General features: G+C 40.1%; 1 protein-coding gene and 1 pseudogene across 4 annotated transcripts in view; both read left to right on the top strand.

Moving 5' to 3' along the window:
* The window catches only part of MSH3 (mutS homolog 3), a 265,070-nt gene that overhangs the window by 70,778 nt on the left and 176,132 nt on the right, over positions 1-18,160 (top strand). The window lies entirely within an intron of this gene.
* Positions 1,908-18,160, top strand: part of LOC104651891 (lamina-associated polypeptide 2, isoforms beta/gamma pseudogene) — a 33,035-nt pseudogene continuing 16,782 nt past the window's right edge.

The following is an 18,160-nucleotide window of genomic DNA, read 5'->3' as shown; positions in this document are numbered from 1 at the left end:
TCCACTGTTAACTGTATTTTTCACTTCTAAATTTTTGTTCGTTTTTTTCTTTTTTTTTGAGATGGAGTTTTGCTCTTGCACCCAGGCTGAAGTGCAGTGGAATCATCTTGGCTCACTGCAACCTCTGGCCCCTGGGTTCAAGCAATTCTCTTGCCTCAGCCTCCCGAGTAGCTAGGATTATAGGTGCCCACCACCACACCTGGCTAATACTTGTATTTTTAGTAGAGATGGAGTTTTGCCATGTTGGCCAGGCTGGTCTCAAACTCCTGACCTCAGGTGATCCACCTGCCTCAGCCTCCCAAAGGCGTGAGCCACTGCGTCTGGCCCCTTTTTTCCTTTATGCCTTCTATTTCTTTGCAGAGAATTTTTCCTTGCTTTGACTTCTATTTTTCCATTTATTTCAAGCATGTGTGTAATTACTCTTAAAGCGTTTAGCATGGCTGCTCTGAAAGCTTTGCCAGATAATTCTGACATCTCTGTCATCTTGGTGTTAGCATCTATTGATTTTTTTTCCTTCAGTTGGAGATTTTCCTATTTCTTGGTATGATGAGTGATTTTTGGTTGGAACAAGTGCTTTTTCGTGTTATGATATGAGAATCTGTGTCTCATTTAAGCCTTCTGTTATAGCTGGCCTTCCTTGACACTACTTCAGCAGGGTAGAGGTGTGCTGCCTCCTTATTGCCAGGTGGAGGTAGAAGCCCAGGTTGCTTGGTCTGTGTTGAAACCCAAGGGAGATGGGTGCTTCTTGTTACTACTGGGTGCCTGTAGGAGTTCCAGCTTCCCATGTGGCCTCCACTGCGCCTTCTGTAATGCCATCCTGTGAGGAGGGAGAAGGGAGTCTCAGTACTGCTTAATGGATTTGGAAGTCCAGTCTCTCTGGTGTTTCCTTTGACACCGTGGGGGTTAAAGCCTCAGTACTGGCTAGCAGGAATGAACCTCTTGTTTGCTACTGTATGGCTGGCTCTGATACAGCCCTAGCTGGAGTTTGGAGTGCCTTCTTTCACTGGTGAGAATGGAAATCTGGGGTCCCGTCCTTTGCTAGCATGGTGGGACCATGCGTTTTTCTCTGGTGCTTGGCTAGAGTAGAGCAGTTATTAGCTAAAAGTTTTCTGTCTTGGTAGGCTTCCTGTTTTCTGGGGATTCATCTAGAGAGAGGAGGTTTGTTGAGGCTTTTTCATCTGTGCCCGTTGATCTTTCTGGGTTGTCAGCTTCTTCAGCTCCAAGTCTGGGTTTTATGTGACAAAAAGTAAACCTAACAAACTCACCATTATACTGTTCCTCACATCCCAAGTTCCTTAGCTGGTCGGCTTTCTGCCCACTTTTCAGAGTTGCCTTGTGTTTGTTTGACATGTAATGTGCAGGAGTGGTACTTGGCAGGAGGAGTTGGGAGCATATCTCCATTCCATCTTCCCAGAAGCAGTTCTTCTAATCAAGATCTTATTTTAGAGATTGCTCTATGTATAAATGAACGTTGCCTCCTTAGTATTAATTTGATCTAATTAAAACAAAATTAGAACTTTGATTATATTGATAATGCCAATGTACAAATTTCAACTGCAGTAGAATTGAATTTTGCATGTGGGTGAATCTGATAAAGAGAAAAAGAAAATTCTCTTCATATTTTTTATAATTTAAAAACTGCTTTTAATATTTTGAATGCTGCTTACAGTTTAAGCATGTTACTATATTTTTCAAAAGCACAACCAGTGAGGAAAATTCTGTCCCTTTTCTTGGCAAATTAACAACCTAAGCATACAGAAGTTTATATACAGAGAGATCCAAGATGGCCGATCACTAGCAGCTCGGGATTGTAGCTCCCAGTGAAAGCGCAGAAAACGAGAGGACACCACACTTTCAGACGAATTTTTGTTGCTCACAAACCAGGAGTTTCCCAGCGGAGGAGCCCTATGGGTCGTCAGCGCGACTCTTGTGGCCGGTGTGGCGGTTTTGCCAGTGCCTCGGCACGACGGTTTTTGGTGCAGAGTCAGAAAAGCACCATCAATCTTAATGCTGCTGTTTTAGCCGGTGCAGTGGGTTGCTCAGATTCCGGCGCTGGGAATCACCAAGTTGGACGTCCACTCAGAAACTCAATTAGAAAGTCGGTAATTACAAAGATGACAGATGGATAAATTTATAATGAAAGGAAGAAACCAGCATAAAAAGGCTGAGAATACCCAAAATCAGAACGCCTCTCCCTCTACAGGGGATCACAGTTCCTCATCAGCAATGGAACAAGGCCCGAGAGAGAGCAAGTATATTCCATTAACAGAAGTAGGCTTCAAAAGGTGGATGATAAGAAACTTCTGTGAGTTAAAAGAATTTGTTCTAACCCAATGCAAAGAAATTAAGAACTTTGAAAAAAGGTTTGACAATGCTAACGAGAATAGACAATTTAGAGAGGAATATAAGTGAATTAATGGAGCTGGAAAACACAACACGAGAACTTCGCGAATTATGCACAAGTTTTAACAGCCGAATTGATCAAGCAGTAGAAAGGATATCAGAAGTCGAAGACCAACTTAATGAAATAAAACGAGAAGACAAGATTAGAGAAAAAAGGATAAAAAGGAATGAGCAGTCTCCAAGAAATACGGGACTATGTGAAAAGACCTAATCTATGTTTGATAGGTGTACCTGAATGTGACAAAGAGAATGAATCCAAGCTGGAAAATATGCTTCAGGATATTATTCAGGAAAACTTTCCCAACCTAGCAAGGCAGGATAATATTCAACTCCAGGTAATACAGAGAACACCATAAAGATATTCCTCAAGAAGACCAACCTCAAGGCACATAATCATCAGATTCACCAGGGTTGAAATGAAGGAGAAAATACTAAGGGCAGCCAGAGAGAAAGGTCAGATTACCCACAAAGGGAAGCCTGTCAGACTCACAGCAGATCTCTCAGCAGAAACCCTACAAGCCAGAAGAGAGTGGGGGCCAATATTCAACATCCTTAGAGAAAAGAACTTTCAACCCAGAATTTCACATCCGGCCAAACTCAGCTTCATAAGTGAAGGAAAAATAAAATCTTTTGTGAACAAGAGATTTCATCACCACCAGGCCTGCTTTACAAGAGCTTCTGAAAGAACCACTACACAAAGAAAGGAACAACCAGTATCAGCCTTTCCAAAAATATACCAAAAAGTAAAGAGCATCAACATAATGAAGAATTTACATCAACTAATGGGCAAAACAGCCAGCTAACATTAAATGGCAGTATTAAACTCATATATATTATTATTAATCCTAAATTTAAATCCACTAAATCCCCCAATTAAAAGACACAGCCAAAACCCATTGGTAGGCTGCATCCAGGCCCGTCTCACATGCAAGGATACACAAAGACTCAAAGGGATGGGGAAAGATTTACCAACCAAATGGAGAGCAAAAATAAATAAATAAATAAAAAAGCAGGAGTTGCAATTCTTGCCTCTGATAAAATAGACTTTAAAGCAACAAAGATCAAAAGAGGCAAAGAAGGACATTACACAATGATAAAAGGATCAATGTAACAAGAAGAGCTAACAATCCTAATACAGGATCCAATACAGGAACACCCAGATACATAAGACTTATAAAGATACTTAGACTCCCACACAATAATAGTGGGAGACTTCAACATCAATATCAGACAGATCAGTGAGACAGAAAATTAACAAGGTTATCCAGGACTTGAACTCAGATCCGGAACTAGTAAACTTCATAAACATTTATGTAACTCTCCACTTTAAATACACAAAATATATACTCTTATCAGTACCACATCACACCTACTCACAGGTTTAAATGAAATATTGGTTGGCTGCTTGTTTGTTATTTTCTTCCCTCATTTTTTCATGTCTACATTATTAAGCACAATTATTGGCATACCCATTTTTAGACTGCATTCTAGCCTGGGCAATAAAGCAACACTCCCATTCTCTCTCCCTCTTACTCTTTCTTCCTTTCCTTCATTCTTTTTTTTTTTTTTTTATAATTCTTTTGCTTTCTTTCTCTCTTTTTCTTTCTTTTTCTTTCTTTTTTAAAAACAAAAACAAAACCCACAAAAGTTTATAGGAAAATGTTGCCAGCTCTGCATCAGAGTGCTGTCATGACAATTAGTTCATATTTCCTTATGAAGCTTAGCCTTTCTTGTTTATCACCTGCAAAAAAGCATCAAAGTTAAACATTTAAAGCAGGCGTCCCCAAACTAGGGCTTGGAGGCCGCATGCGGCCCCCTGAGGCCATTTATTGCACTTCAGGAAGGGGCACCTCTTTCATTGGTGGTCAGTGAGAGGAGCACAGTATGTGGCGGCCGTCCAGCAGTCTGAGGGACAGTGAACTGGCCCCCTGTGTAAAAAGTCTGGGGACGCCTGATTTTAAGTATTTGAGAGAACCTCAATACCAAGTGGATTCAGAGAGCCCAGAGGTCAGAAATCATGTGCAGAGCCTTATGTTGACAGAATGGCCCTGCCATAAGGAAAGGTGCCTGAGTTCTACAAGGTATTGGCTAGAGCCAAGTTACGACTAGTTTACTTACATGATAGAATTTTAAGTGGTTCACAAATAACATTTTTTACCTTCATAGTTAAATATTTACTTAAGGTATATTAAAAACATATAATTAGTGAATCAAACTTGTGATTTCATAAATTTTTATTGTAAGGAAAGATTCTTAACGTTGGTCTTTGAGTTAAACATGTGAGTTAACTTAGCAAGAACTATCAGGTCATAGTAGTGATACCCTTACAAATGTGTCAGTGTTATTGAAGGTAAAGGGGGAGTGACAGAAGTTAAAGAAACATGTTGGAGCAATTGTAAACGCAATATGATCACATTATCTGCCTCTTGTCATTTAGCTTGTCATAAGCTAAACTTAGTATAAATGGGACCATTGTTTGAATGAAAAAGAAATTCAAACTTGAGGTGTAAAGAAATGTAGATTAATTTGAAGCCCAGAAAGGACATTTAAGTTCCCACAAGATTGGTTACTCCATATTTTTTTTGTAGTAGCTCACCTTTCTAAGGTATTTTATCCTGCTGTCAAGTTTGTTAAATTAGATAGCAGGAAATTCTAATTGATTCTTCTTTTATATCTAAAAAAATCGATGTTATTTATTTATTTTTGAGACAGGGTCTTACCCTTGCTTAAGCTGGAATACGGTGGCACAGTCATGCTCACTGTAGCCTTGATCTCCCAGGCTCAAGCAATCCTCTCACCTCAGCCTCCTGAGTAGCTGGGACTACTTTTGCACACACCCAGCTAATTTATTTTGCAGAGATGAGGTCTCTCTATGTCACCTATACTGATTTCAGACTCCTGGACTCAAGCAATCCACCTGCCTTGGCCTCCCCAAAATATTGGAATTACAGGTGTGAGCCATTGTGCCTGGCCAAAATCAGCATTTTGATGGATGTTTCCAGTAGACTTTCAACTTGCTGATACATCTGAGTTGAACATTATTATACAGTCATTCATTTATTCATTCTTAAACATATTTATTGAGTGGCTGCTGTCTGCCAGCTTTGTTACTAGATGGCAAGGATACATAAATGGGTAAGATCCCTCCTTGCCAAGTTCTTATAATCTAGAGTAGAGGTAATCATGGAAATAAACAATTATAATGAAAGTGCTGGTTGAAAATATCTGAGAGTTACTGGCAGCACTTGAGCATCATGTCAGTTTGCTGAAGGGATATGTTAGAATTGAGACTGGAAGAATGACAGTCAGGTGGAGGTATGAGAGAGCGTGCTTTTCTTAAGAAGCAGAAACTAGTTTGTTTGTTTGGGTTACTCTCCCAGGGCGAGCATGGTGGCCTGAGGCAGGACAAACATGTGGTTTGGAGAGAAAGGGTGTGTAAAGTGAAAGAGGATCAAGAGTAAAACAGTGGAGGTCGGACGCAGTGGCTTATGCCTATAATCTCAGCACTTTGGGAGGCTGAGGCGGGTGGATCACAAGATCAGGAGTTTTTTAAGACCAGCCTGGCCAATATAGTGAAACCCCATCTCTACTAAATATACAAAAAATTAGCGAGACGTGGTGGGTGCCTGTTATGTCAGCTACTCCAGAGGCTGGGGCAGAGAATCTCTTGGACCCAGGAGGCAGAGGTTGCAGAGAGCCGAGATCGCGCTACTGTACTCCAGCCTGGACGACAGAGTGAGACTCCATCTCCAAAAAAAAAAGGAAAAATAAAGTGAAACAGTGAAGAGAGAAAGTGGTATTACATGGTCCTGGAGAGTTTCTTGTGACAGAGACTGAGCTGAGATGGCTGGTGATAGGAACTGTAGCCTAGTGACCCTTTGTGTACCCAGCACCTATCAGAGTAGCTCACATATACTAGGTACTTAATAAAAGCTTGATAAATGAATGATTAAATAAGTGATGTTTAGAATAAAGAGAATAATGGGTATCTCCTACTTTTTTTCTTAAGGATAAGTAATTTGGGTTTTGTAAATATAGAAGGGTTGTTGTAAGGCCAGGTGTGGTGGCTCACACCTGTAATCCCAGCACTATGGGAGGCCAAGGTGGGTCGATCACTTGAGGTCAGGAGTTTGAGAGCAGCCTAGCCAACATGGTGAAACCCTACCTCTACTAAAAATGCAAAAATTAGCCAGGCGTGGTGTCAGTACCTGTAATCCCAGCTACTCAGGAGGCTGAGGCAGGAGAATTGCTTGAACCTGGGAGGTGGAGGTTGCAGTGATTCAAGATCACACCACTGCACTCCAGCCTGGGTTGAATGTAGCTGGAAATCTATACATTAACATATATGATGATCAGTGTCTATTTACATGATACAGATATAGCCAATTCATTTACTTCTCTTGGAAAGATATTACTGTCTTACCATTTTTTCCTCATTGTTTTTATTTCTTTAAAAAAAATTTTAAATATCATTTTAAATTAGTTGAAGCATCCTGACATTTCCATAGATATTCCTTTACAGTAAATATTAATGGGATCTACATGGCTAAGTTACTATTTTACAGATTAATTGGTGATAACTAGGCCCCAGCCTTCCTTCTGGCACTTGAAACCTTTTCTGTTGTGATGTTCACAGGAAATCTTTTTTTTCCTTTATATTATATCTTCCTTATTTTCCTCATTTCTCTTTTTCAGAGTAGAAGATAAATATAAAGTTGACTACTTTGTTATTCTACTTCATTATGTTTATTAGACAATAGTTTCACTTAACTATTTAGATAATGTAGAATTAGAAAATAAATTGTGGGCTGGGCAGGGTGGCTCATGCCTGTAATCCCAGCACTTTGGGAGGCTAAGAGGGGTGGATCACTTGAGGTCAGGATTTCGATACCAGCCTGGCCAACATGGTGAAACCTCGTCTCTACTAAAAATACAAAAATTTAGCTGGACATGGTGGTGCATGCCTGTAATCTCAGCCACTCCTGAGGCTGAGGCAGGAGAATTGCTTGAACCTGTGAAGCAGAGGTTGCAATGAGCTGAGATCTCCCCACTGCACTTGGTCTGGGCAACAGAGCAAATTAATGTGGTAGTAGAGATGGTAGTGACTAAATAGCAGAAATAAATCTCATATGCCATAGGAAAATGTTTGCCTCTGGGAAACATTTATAGAGGAAGTGTTAGTAGTATTTAAGAATCTGTCTTTTAAAAATTTCTTTTTAAAAATTACATTAATATCTTCCCTTGTGGTAATGCCATTGTATTTTCAGTAGGTTTTTTTTTTTTAGTACTGATACTTTTTATATATCTAGCTAGCACTTTTTTTTTTTTTTGAGACGGAGTTTCACTCTTGTTACCCAGGCTGGAGTGCAATGGCGTGATCTCGGCTCACCGCAACCTCCGCCTCCTGGGTTCAAGCAATTCTCCTGCCTCAGCCTCCTGAGTAGCTGGGATTACAGGCACGCGCCACCATGCCCAGCTAATTTTTTGTATTTTTAGTAGAGACGGGGTTTCACCATGTTGACCAGGATGGTCTCGATCTCTCGACCTCGTGATCCACCCGCCTCGGCCTCCCAAAGTGCTGGGATTACAGGCTTGAGCCACCGCGCCCGGCCTCTAGCTAGCACTTTTAATGGATGTGCTTAACTCATGAAAATCCAGTAAGTTAATAGGTGATAGTTATTTTATAAGAACATTTGCCATGGGTTTATTTAAAGAATGAGAGCTTCTTTGTGCATTTTCATCAAGTGTATTCTCAGGAACATATCTACTTGAAAAGAAAAAATGGGGTGTCTTTGCATTAAGTTTATTGATAGTTGAATGGGAAAAAATAACATTTGAGGAGTGTGGAGGAAAGATCTTCCTGATTACTATGGAGACCTCCTAAAGTGGGGCCAGACTGCTTGAACAGAAAGTTTGGAAGCAGTTGTGTCAGGTGTGCAGCATTTGTTTTACTAATTTAACTTAATTCTTGTAAATACACCTGTTCATTTGGGTTTGAGGATTTAATTGCATAAGGATTCTAATTTAACTGAGGCATCTTGTCCTCATGGCTTTCCCAGAAGTTTGTGTTGTAAATGTTAATATATTAAAAGTGCTTTTAAATGATTTATTATTAGCATCCTAAATCCTACACTATATATTAAAGTAGTTTTTACTATTTCAGGTGAAGTCAAAGGGAAATTGTACGAGTTGCGAGGTAGTGGGTGAAGGGAAAGGAAGACAAAGGAAAGACAGGAGATGAAGGGAAAGGTTGAGTCCCACCATGTTCCAGACACATCGTTCATGGCTTCAGTAACCCTGGCATAGCCCTCTGAAGTAAGTGTAGTTATCCTCATTTTACAGCGAGGAGGCAGAGATGGTGTGAACCTCTCTTGAAGTTACAGGGTCACCTAGGTAGTAAGTGGCACAGCCCACTAGAGCCCTAACCCTATTTGATGCTGGTAAGTTCACCTGCTATCATTAAGGTATAACCTGACAGCAGTGTAAAACACAAAAATCTCCCTTCATTGAACTCCAAATACAGTTACTGTCTGTCCTCAGGATCTCTTTAATTATTTTTTTCTTCACCTTTTCCTCTTCATGGTTCAAAGAGAGATCCCTTTTTATCTCTTCCCTTTCAGCAAAGCTTCCTTTCACTTTCTCCCTGAAGTCAAAAACTTGTGGCTAGCTTAGTTCAGAGCTCTTTTGGACTTATCTCCCAGCCTTTGTGGACTTAGACTTGTCCATTAGTCTTTGTAATGACTTCTTCCTGTCACACCTCCCTGCTGAAGGGAGATTTCTTACTAATTTCTATTATTTTCTCCGCTTGCTCTGAGATTATTCTCTTATCTCTTGTTTTCAGGCCAGGAATTTCTTCCCCCTCCCAGCTTTTTTTTGTGAATTCTTTTTAACCTCTGGCCCAAGTCTTGATCCCTAAAGCCATAAAAGCCTATGAAGGCCTGGTATGGTTTTTCCTTTCTCCCTTCTCTTTCTCTCCATTCTGAAAAACAAACAATAAAACCCTCTGATACTTGATTTTATGTCTATCGATAATCAAAATACATCAATATAAAATTATCTATATATAATTTGACTTAATATACACAATACTGAGTTTTTCCGGGTTTTTGTGGAAGCTCCCCACTGCAGTCCTAGGATTCTTTCCCTCAGTGCCATTGTGAACTCTCCCTTATTTTGCACCTTCAGCTCTATCCAGTTATCTTCTTGGCCTGGCTGAGCTGGGCTCTGTACCTCATGGGAGTGAACATGAATCCTGAACACATCATGTGGTGGTGTAGCAGGAGCAGCTGCGGGAAACGGATCTCTTGAACACCGAATAAAGGAGGGAGGAGTTTATTCGGCCAGGAGACCAGGCAGTAATTTGTCAAAAACCCAGCTCCTCTAACAAAGGAAGGCTCTGCCTTTATATAGGCTTATACTTTAGATGTTACAAGTGGAAGAATTTTAGGTTCATAGTTTTAGGACTCACATGTGAAAAGGTTTTGGTTTACAGTTTCAGGAATCACATATGAAAGGGTTCTGGTTTACAGTTTTGGACTCACATGTGAAAAGGTTTCTGGTTTGATCTTGTTTTAAGTAAAAGTAGTGCCTTCTGGAGAGTTTCCCCAAGGCCTAGCCTGTCACCTATAGGAAGGTAAAACCGGAGGCTCCAGTCGGTCAACCTTTTCTTCTGTTGAAATGCAGCATGATAGTCAAAGGGGAAGTTGACCTGAGAAGCCTGGGTCTCCCTTTTCAGTGGGTGCACTGGATTGTCCCGGACCTTAATGTGAAGGCAGGTTGAGAGAAGAATGTATGATGAGTGGGCCTGCTTGCCTCCCTGATGGCCATATGGGACCATGACCATACCACAGGGTTAGTTTTTACCTGGTGGGAGCCACTGGGAACAGAGGAGGGCTAGGTATCACATGTCATATTTAAGATAGTGTCCAGCCATGACATTTCAAGTGCTCATTAACTGTAAGGTTAGTAGCTACTATATTAGGCAATGTACTTTTATGGACAGTAGCTCAGTGCATACAAGAGATGGGCCTAGAAAGACAGGTAACACTTAATTAGACAGATTTTGGGAAAATACATTCCGCAATGAAAGCAAAGTTTAAATAAAGGTGAAATAATTTATTTTAAAAAAAAGAAAAACAGCTGGCTGGGTGTGGTAGCTTACACCTATAATCCCAGCACTTGGTAGACTGAGAAGGGTGAATTGCTTGAGCTCAGGAGTTTGAGAACAGCCTGGGCATCGTGGCAAAACCCTGTCTTTAGTAAAAATACAAAAATTAGCTGGGCATGGTGGCAAGCACCTGTGATCCCAGCTACTCAGAAGGCTGAGGCAGGAGAATCACTTGAACTCGGAAGGTGGAGGTTGCAGTGAGCCAAATCATGCCATTGCACTCCAGACTGGGCGACAGAGCAAGATTCTGTCTCAAAAAAAAAACAACAAGAAAACAAAAATAAAAACACCGAATGAAGTTCTTATTGTATACCTGGTACATTCTACCCTTGCTGAAATTTACCATTACTGAAATTAACTGATACCATCTTCACAACAATCCTTTGAGGTGATTACTATTATTATTTAATATATCTGTAAAATAATAAATGACAGGTTTAGGAATGTATACTTTGAATTCTCAGATGTGCTAGGCTGTGCTGATCTCTCTGGAGTGATTATGGTGCTTTTTGCCTGGTAAGCCCATCCTTACATTTGAATTGTGGTTCTGACTGAAATATTGGGCAGTTGAGGAAGTACTTTTTTTAAGTGTGAGCAATTTCTGGTTGCTAAGTCAGGGTATCATTTATGTATGAATTACCTTACAGGTAAGTATACTTTACAGTCTTTTATGTAACTCTTAACTATCAACCCCCAGATATCACAAAGTTTACTTGTGGGTGATTAACTTGAGTAAGACAAGAGATTACCCACCCATACAGAATTTCTATTGCTTCTGCCTTCCAGAGAACAGTGGGAGCAGCCTGGCCTTCAGGTTGATTGTCAGATTCTGCCTCCCTCACACCTACTTATTCCTACAGAGAGACACATTGCTTAGCCTCCTGTCACAGTCTGTCATTTTCCTTGGGCTGCAGAGAAAAGGGCTTCCTCAGGTTAATTCTGAAGTCCTATGTATGCTGAAGTATGTGCTTGTAGAAGGAGAGAAGCTTCCATCTTGCTTCTTGCGTACATATTTCCTTCTACTTTATCTTTCCTTCTGTAACAACAATGCAAGGTTTTACTTCAGGAATGTGTGTTTTATTCACTCCTGCCATTATCCTATATACTTTAAATAGTACCTTTGTCAACGTGCTTATGTGCTCTGCAAACATATAAAGAATTTTTTTTTTTTAATTGCTTTGTTGACTGGACGGAAACACTAATATAACACTAAATCTAGGTGCAGAAAGTGGGCAGCCTGATTTTGTTCATAATCGCAGGGGAATCTTATAATGGACCAGGAAGCATGTGTCTGTGGTTTCTGCACAGGGCATGTCCTGTGAGATCCGGCCTGCAGGCCACAATGATGGGCTTCTGGAAGAATCTTTAAAAGTCCTGCCCTTTGACACTCCTTCTGCTGAACTGATCTCAAGGGGCTCACTGATTTTCTGTTCTGTGCCACAACCTGCACTGGGTCTGTCAGTGCTGCCATGGCTGTGGGTCACTGAGGGTGACCTGTGTGGGTCTTGTAGGCTCAGCCTGCCTTCCCAGGTCCTACAGGGTCCTCCTTACAGTCCTTCCCTGCTCAGTCACCAAAGAATGAGTTTTTTGAAAGTACAATTGCGGAGTTAAATCCTGACTAAGTGTGGAAAACAATGCTGGCATTCAGTAGTCACCCCCACCAGTTGTCTGGAGCCATGGTGATATGAAGTGTTTATGGGTTTCTTTGTTCTGACCTCAAACGTGAAAACATTTGCTTTTTGAGGTTGGTGCTGCTTGCCTTCCAGGTGCTTAGTGAGTAAAGCTTCATCTTCCAGATTTCTCTTTTGGCTTAGGGTGTCTGTATGATTTTCCTGCTTTCGTTCTCAGAGGCACTAGGCCATGTGGATCTCTCTGTAGTGATTATGGTGCTTTTTGCCTGGGAAGCCCATCCTTACGTGTAAAAATCAGGATTTAGACATGAGGCAAATAAGGTGGTGATGATTTTGTTTTACAGAGAGATTTTCACTTGTAAACTTTCAGATCTTTTCAAATTCTAATTTGATTTGATGCATTTAAATAACAAGTTATGGCCAGGCGCGGTGGCTCACGCCTGTAATCCCAGTACTTTGGGAGGCCGAGGCGGGTGGATCACGAGGTCAAGAGATCGAGACCATCCCAGTCAACATGGTGAAACCCCGTCTCTACTAAAAATACAAAATAGCTGGGCATGGTGGCGCGTGCCTGTAATCCCAGCTACTCAGGAGGCTGAGGCAGGAGAATTGCCTGAACCCAGGAGGCGGAGGTTGCGGTGAGCTGAGATGGTGCCATTGCACACAAGTTATGTGAAAACATTAACCCGTTTTGCAGAAGTTTGGTTTGTAAGCCCGTTGTTTGTGTAAGGTAACATACCTGAGGCCCTGCGTGTGATGCCCTTCCTCTAGTTTTGTCCCTTGTCCCTCATTCTGGGCTTCTAGCTATACCAGACTAATTGCCATGCTTTCAACACCATACAGTGAGAGCACAGCATAATGGTCTGGGTACAGTCGGGGACCAGATAGCCTATGTTTGGACTCTTATTTTCCTCACTACCTGTGAATCTTAACCTCTCCATGGCTCAGTTTCCCCATTCAAAAACAAGTATATAATAGAATGCTTTACAGAGTAGCAAGCATTAAAGGAGTTAATACAGTGCCTAAAACATAGTGCTCGTTAAATATTAGCTCTTGTTATTCATTCATCGTTTATTTTTCTACCATTCTTAAGTTACTCTCCATTGCGCCATGTGTTTTTGTCACATCTGTCTTTTCAAATATTCTGTATACGAACAGTCTTATTGCTTTCATGAAGCTGATCTGCAGTTTCCAGGTAAGGTTCTAACCTTAGCTGTACATTGGGATTACCTGTGGATATTTAAAAATGCTGATGCCTGAGTTTTTGGCCTGTGCTAGAGCCACTTGTAGCTGCTTGTAAGAATTGACTGTTGGCCAGGTGCAGTGGCTCACGCCTGTAATCCCAGCACTTTGGGAGGCGAGGCGGGTGGATCACGAGGTCAAGAGATCGAGACCATCCTGGTCAACAAGGTGAAACCCCGTCTCTACTAAAAATACAAAAAGTTAGTTGGGCATGGTGGCGCGTGCCTGTAATCCCAGCTACTCAGGAGGCTGAGACAGGAGAATTGCCTGAACCCAGGAGGCGGAGGTTGCGGTGAGCCGAGATCGCGCCATTGCACTCCAGCCTGGGTAACAAGAGCGAAACTCCGTCTCAAAAAAAAAAAGAAAAGAATTGACTGTTATAGTTCCAGGACTTTGTACCAGATGGTGAAAGCGTTGGTAACTTGAAGTCAACCATGGTGAGAATATTTACACTTGTAATTGGCAAACATTACCACAGCTCTGTCCTCAATCTGTTTGATGTTCTAGTGTTTTGTTTATAAGCCTGTCTCTCTCAATAGCTGTTGACCATTTTAGTGGAACGTGTTAGTTTGCCAGGGCTGCTGTAACAAAGTACCACCAACTGAGGGGTTAAGCAACAGAAATTCATTGTTTCATAGTTCTGGAGGATAGAAGTAAAAAAAAAAAAAAAAAAATGAAGGTATCAACAGTGTTGGCTCCTTCTTGAGGACTGTCAAGGAAGGGTCTGTTCCAGGCCTCTCTCCTTGACTTCTAGATGGCCACCTTCTTAATGTCTCTTCATATTGCCTTCCCTCCATGCATGTCTCTATGTCTGTGTTTTTTCCTATGGACACCAGTCATATTGGATTAGGGCCCACCCTGATGGCCTCACTTTAACTTGTTTACCTTTGTAAAGATCCTGTCTTCAAATAAAGTCAGGTTCTATACTGGGGGTGTGGACTTCCACATTTGAATGTTATGGGGACACAATTCAACTCAAACATAGGGCAAGGACCTTCTTTTCCACCCCGCTCCTCAGTCCATTTGTGCCTTTGCTAGTTGCACAGTAAAGGTTTGTAGATACTGAAAATACTCCTCAATGGCAGTTGTTTCTGAAATCACACATTCTGAAAAGGAAATACATTTTAGCTAATGTTATTTGTGTATAATTTTTTATTCTTTGTAATATGAACTTCAGAGTCAGTAGGATTTTAAAAAACTTTTTTTTGTTTGTTTGTTTTGGAAGCAGCTCCTTCTTGGGAAAATATTAGAGTTAGTATTTCTAGAGAAAAATATTAGTTTAGAAAGATTAGTTATTTTAGGCTAAAGCAGACCTGAGCTTGTTGATGAACTTGTGGACCCAAAAGGCGTATGATCAGAGTGAAATGGTCTTGATTTTATGTCAGTTGCTGAGAAGATGCTTTTAATCATGCATGAAAAAAATATTTGTGATGAATTTCCATGGATCTGAAAATGTTTTAACATTGCTAGTCCTCTTCAGAGTTATGTAAGACTATAGAGTTTGCAGAAGATTATGGCCTCTCTTGCTTTTTCTCAAAGGCAAATATGGTGTCAGGCAATTTTGCTGTTATGCTATTGAAAAAATACCTCCTGAGTCACAGGAAGCATAACTTATTTTTTAAAGATTTACCATGTGTTAGGATGATGGTGTCATATATTAAATATATAATGGATGACATTTAGACTGTTATCTTGATGCATGTAAATATGGAATGTACTTTTTGAAGTTAAATAGTTCTCTTCAAAATGAGAGATACTTCTCACCATTGCTTTTTGCTGAGTAAATACCAGAATTAGAATCTTATGCCAAAAATATATTTGGAGTACACATTTGCACAGGAATTTGGCTTTTTTTTCAGACTTTTTAATAAAAACCTTTATGTGTAAATTACATATGGCAAATATAAAAAGTTTTATTTTTAATAAACTTTAATCAGGTGTAATTTATACGCAATAAAATTTATACATTTTAAGTGTATGAGTCAATCAATTTTGACAGATACACACATCAGTATAACTACCACCCAAATTCAGATCTAGAACATTTCATCTTCCCAAAACGTTCCCTGTGCCTTTTTGCAGTCGTTTTCTCCCCACCTCCACCTCCCACTCCAAGCAACTACTGATCTGATTCCTGTCACTATAGGATAGTTGTTTAAACTGTTTTAGAATTTTACATAAATGGAGTCAGTACAGTGCATACTTTTTTTGTGTCCAGCTCCTTTTACTCAGCATAATGTGTATGAATTTCATCCATGTCGTTGTTGTTGAGTGTATCAGTAGTTCATCCCTTTTTATCACTCAGTTGTATTGTGTCATATGCATATACCAACATTTGTTTATTTGTTTACTTGCTGAACATTTGGGTTTCCAGCTTTTGGCTATTTTCATTAAAATTACTAACATTTGTGTACTACTCTTCTCACAGATCTGTATTTTTATATTTTTATTTTCTTCAAATGATTAGGAGTGGAATTGCTGGATTATGTGGGTAAGTATATATTAAGTGTGTAAGAAACAGCCAGGCCAGGCACAGTGGCTCACACCTGGAATCCCAGTACTTTGGGAGGCCAGGGTGGGAGGACTACTTGAGCCAGAGGCTTGAGACCAGCCTGGGCAACATGGTGAGACCCTGGCTCTAAATAAAAAAAAAAAAATTAGCCAGATGTGGTGGTGGCATGAACCTGTAGACCTAGCTGTTCAGAAGGCTGAGATGAAAGGATGGCTTGAGCCCTTGAGGTTGAGGCTGCAGTGAGCCATAATCGTGCCCCTGCACTCCTGCCTGGTTAACAGAACAAGACCCTGTCTCAAAAAGCAAAAAGTAACAGCCAAATTGTGTTTCGGAGTAGTCGTTAATTTACCCTCCCAACAGCAGTGTGTGAGAGCTGTAGTTGCTCCATATCCTTGCTAACTCTTGGTATTGCCAGACTTTTAAACTTTAGCTATTATAGTTAGTATATAGTGTCATGTTTTGTTTTAAATTTGCTTTTTTCTTGACGACTAAGTGATGTTTTCATGTGCCTATTGGCTGTTCATTTATATATCTTTTTCCCATTTTAAGACTTGGATTACTTGTATTTTTTTAATTATGAGAATTCTTTATACGTTCTAAATAAAAATCCTTGTTAGTTATAAGTATTGTGAATACTTACTCCCAGTGTGGCTTGCCTTTTAATTTTCCTGGTTATGACCTTGGAAGAGCATAAGGTTTTAATTTGGTGAAGTTAGATGCGTCAGTGTCTTCTTTTATGGTTACTAGTGCTTTTTGTATCTTAAGAAATCTTTGCCTACTCCAACATAATGAAGATTTTCTCGTATTTTATTTTAGTTCTATAGTTTTAGCTTTTACTTTTAATGTATTAAATAGTTGGATTTAACTTTGGGGCATCATGATATGAGGTAGGGATTGAGGTTTATTTGTACATTTACCAGTTGTTTCCACACTGTTTTTTAGAAAAGACTTTCATATGAATTGAATTATGTTGGTGCCAATGGCTTAATTTTTTCTTTGTTTTTAATTAAGTTTATTTAATTTTTTTTTTAGAGACAGGGTCTCATTCTGTTGCCCAGGCTGGAGTGCATTGGTGCGATCATAGCTCTCTGCATCCTTGAACTCCTGGGCCCAAGTGATCCTCTCAGCCTTGCAAATCGCTGGGGTTCAGATATTTTTGTGGAGATGGAGACTCACTTATGTTGCCCAAGCTGGTCCCAAACTCCTGGCCTTGATCAAAGGTTTTGTTTTGAATTTGACTTTGAAAAATGACCTAGATTTTTATGTTCTTATAGATATTTTAGACTTTGACTTTCTAGGATATTATTTAAAAATGTTTTTAGGGCTCGCTTTTTCTTTTCTTTTCTTTTCTTTTTTCTTTTTTTTTTTTTTTTTTTTTTGAGACAGAGTCTCTCTCTGTCACCCAAGCTCAAGTGTGGTTGCAGGATCTTGGTTCACTGCAACCTCTGCCTCTGGGTTCAAGCAATTTTCCTGCCTCACCCTCCCAAGTAGCTGGGATTATAGGTACCTGCCACCACACCCAGCTAATTTTTGTATTTTTAGTAGAGATGGGGTTTCACTATGTTGGTGAGGCTGGTGTCAAACTTCTGACCTCAACTGATCCACCCTCCTTGGTGTCCCAAAGTACTGGGTTTACACGTGTGAGCCATGGCACTGGACCCGCTTTTTCTTTCTTTTCCAGAAGTTACTATATTTATCAAGTATTAGAAATACATAAAGAGAGTAGGATGGGAGCTCTAGAAACCTACCATGTCAGCTTCTTCCTAGTAGACCCACATTAGTGATGAGATGAGAGAGAGAGAGAGAGAGAGAGAGAGAGAGAGAGTGTGTGTGTGTGTGCTGTGTGGTGTGTGTGTGTGTGTGTGTGTGTGTGTATGTGTACCATGAGCTAATGGAATTTGTGGAGCATTTGGTAAAGCTCATAAATATCACACAACTGGTACAATCTTAAGTAATCAATTCTAAAAGTTCTTAATGACATTTGTTAATTTTTCTTACATTTAATAACAAATAACTTTAGTATAGATAAGCCTTTCTGTACTTTTGATTTTCTCATATTTGAGGACTGCAATTTAAATGATCTTCAGGAACTTCTTTCTTCTTGTGAAATGAAATGCTTGTAAAGGCATTTCAGGCATCAGAGTTAGATAAGATGGTATTTTGGGCAATGGCATTAACAGCTTATTCTATCCTTTATCTTCTGTT

This window comes from Saimiri boliviensis, chromosome 1 (genome assembly GCF_048565385.1).
Source record: "Saimiri boliviensis isolate mSaiBol1 chromosome 1, mSaiBol1.pri, whole genome shotgun sequence".
Lineage (NCBI taxonomy): Eukaryota > Metazoa > Chordata > Mammalia > Primates > Cebidae > Saimiri > Saimiri boliviensis.
The sequence above is the reverse complement of the archived record's forward strand: the minus strand, read 5'-3'. Positions and strand labels throughout refer to the sequence as shown.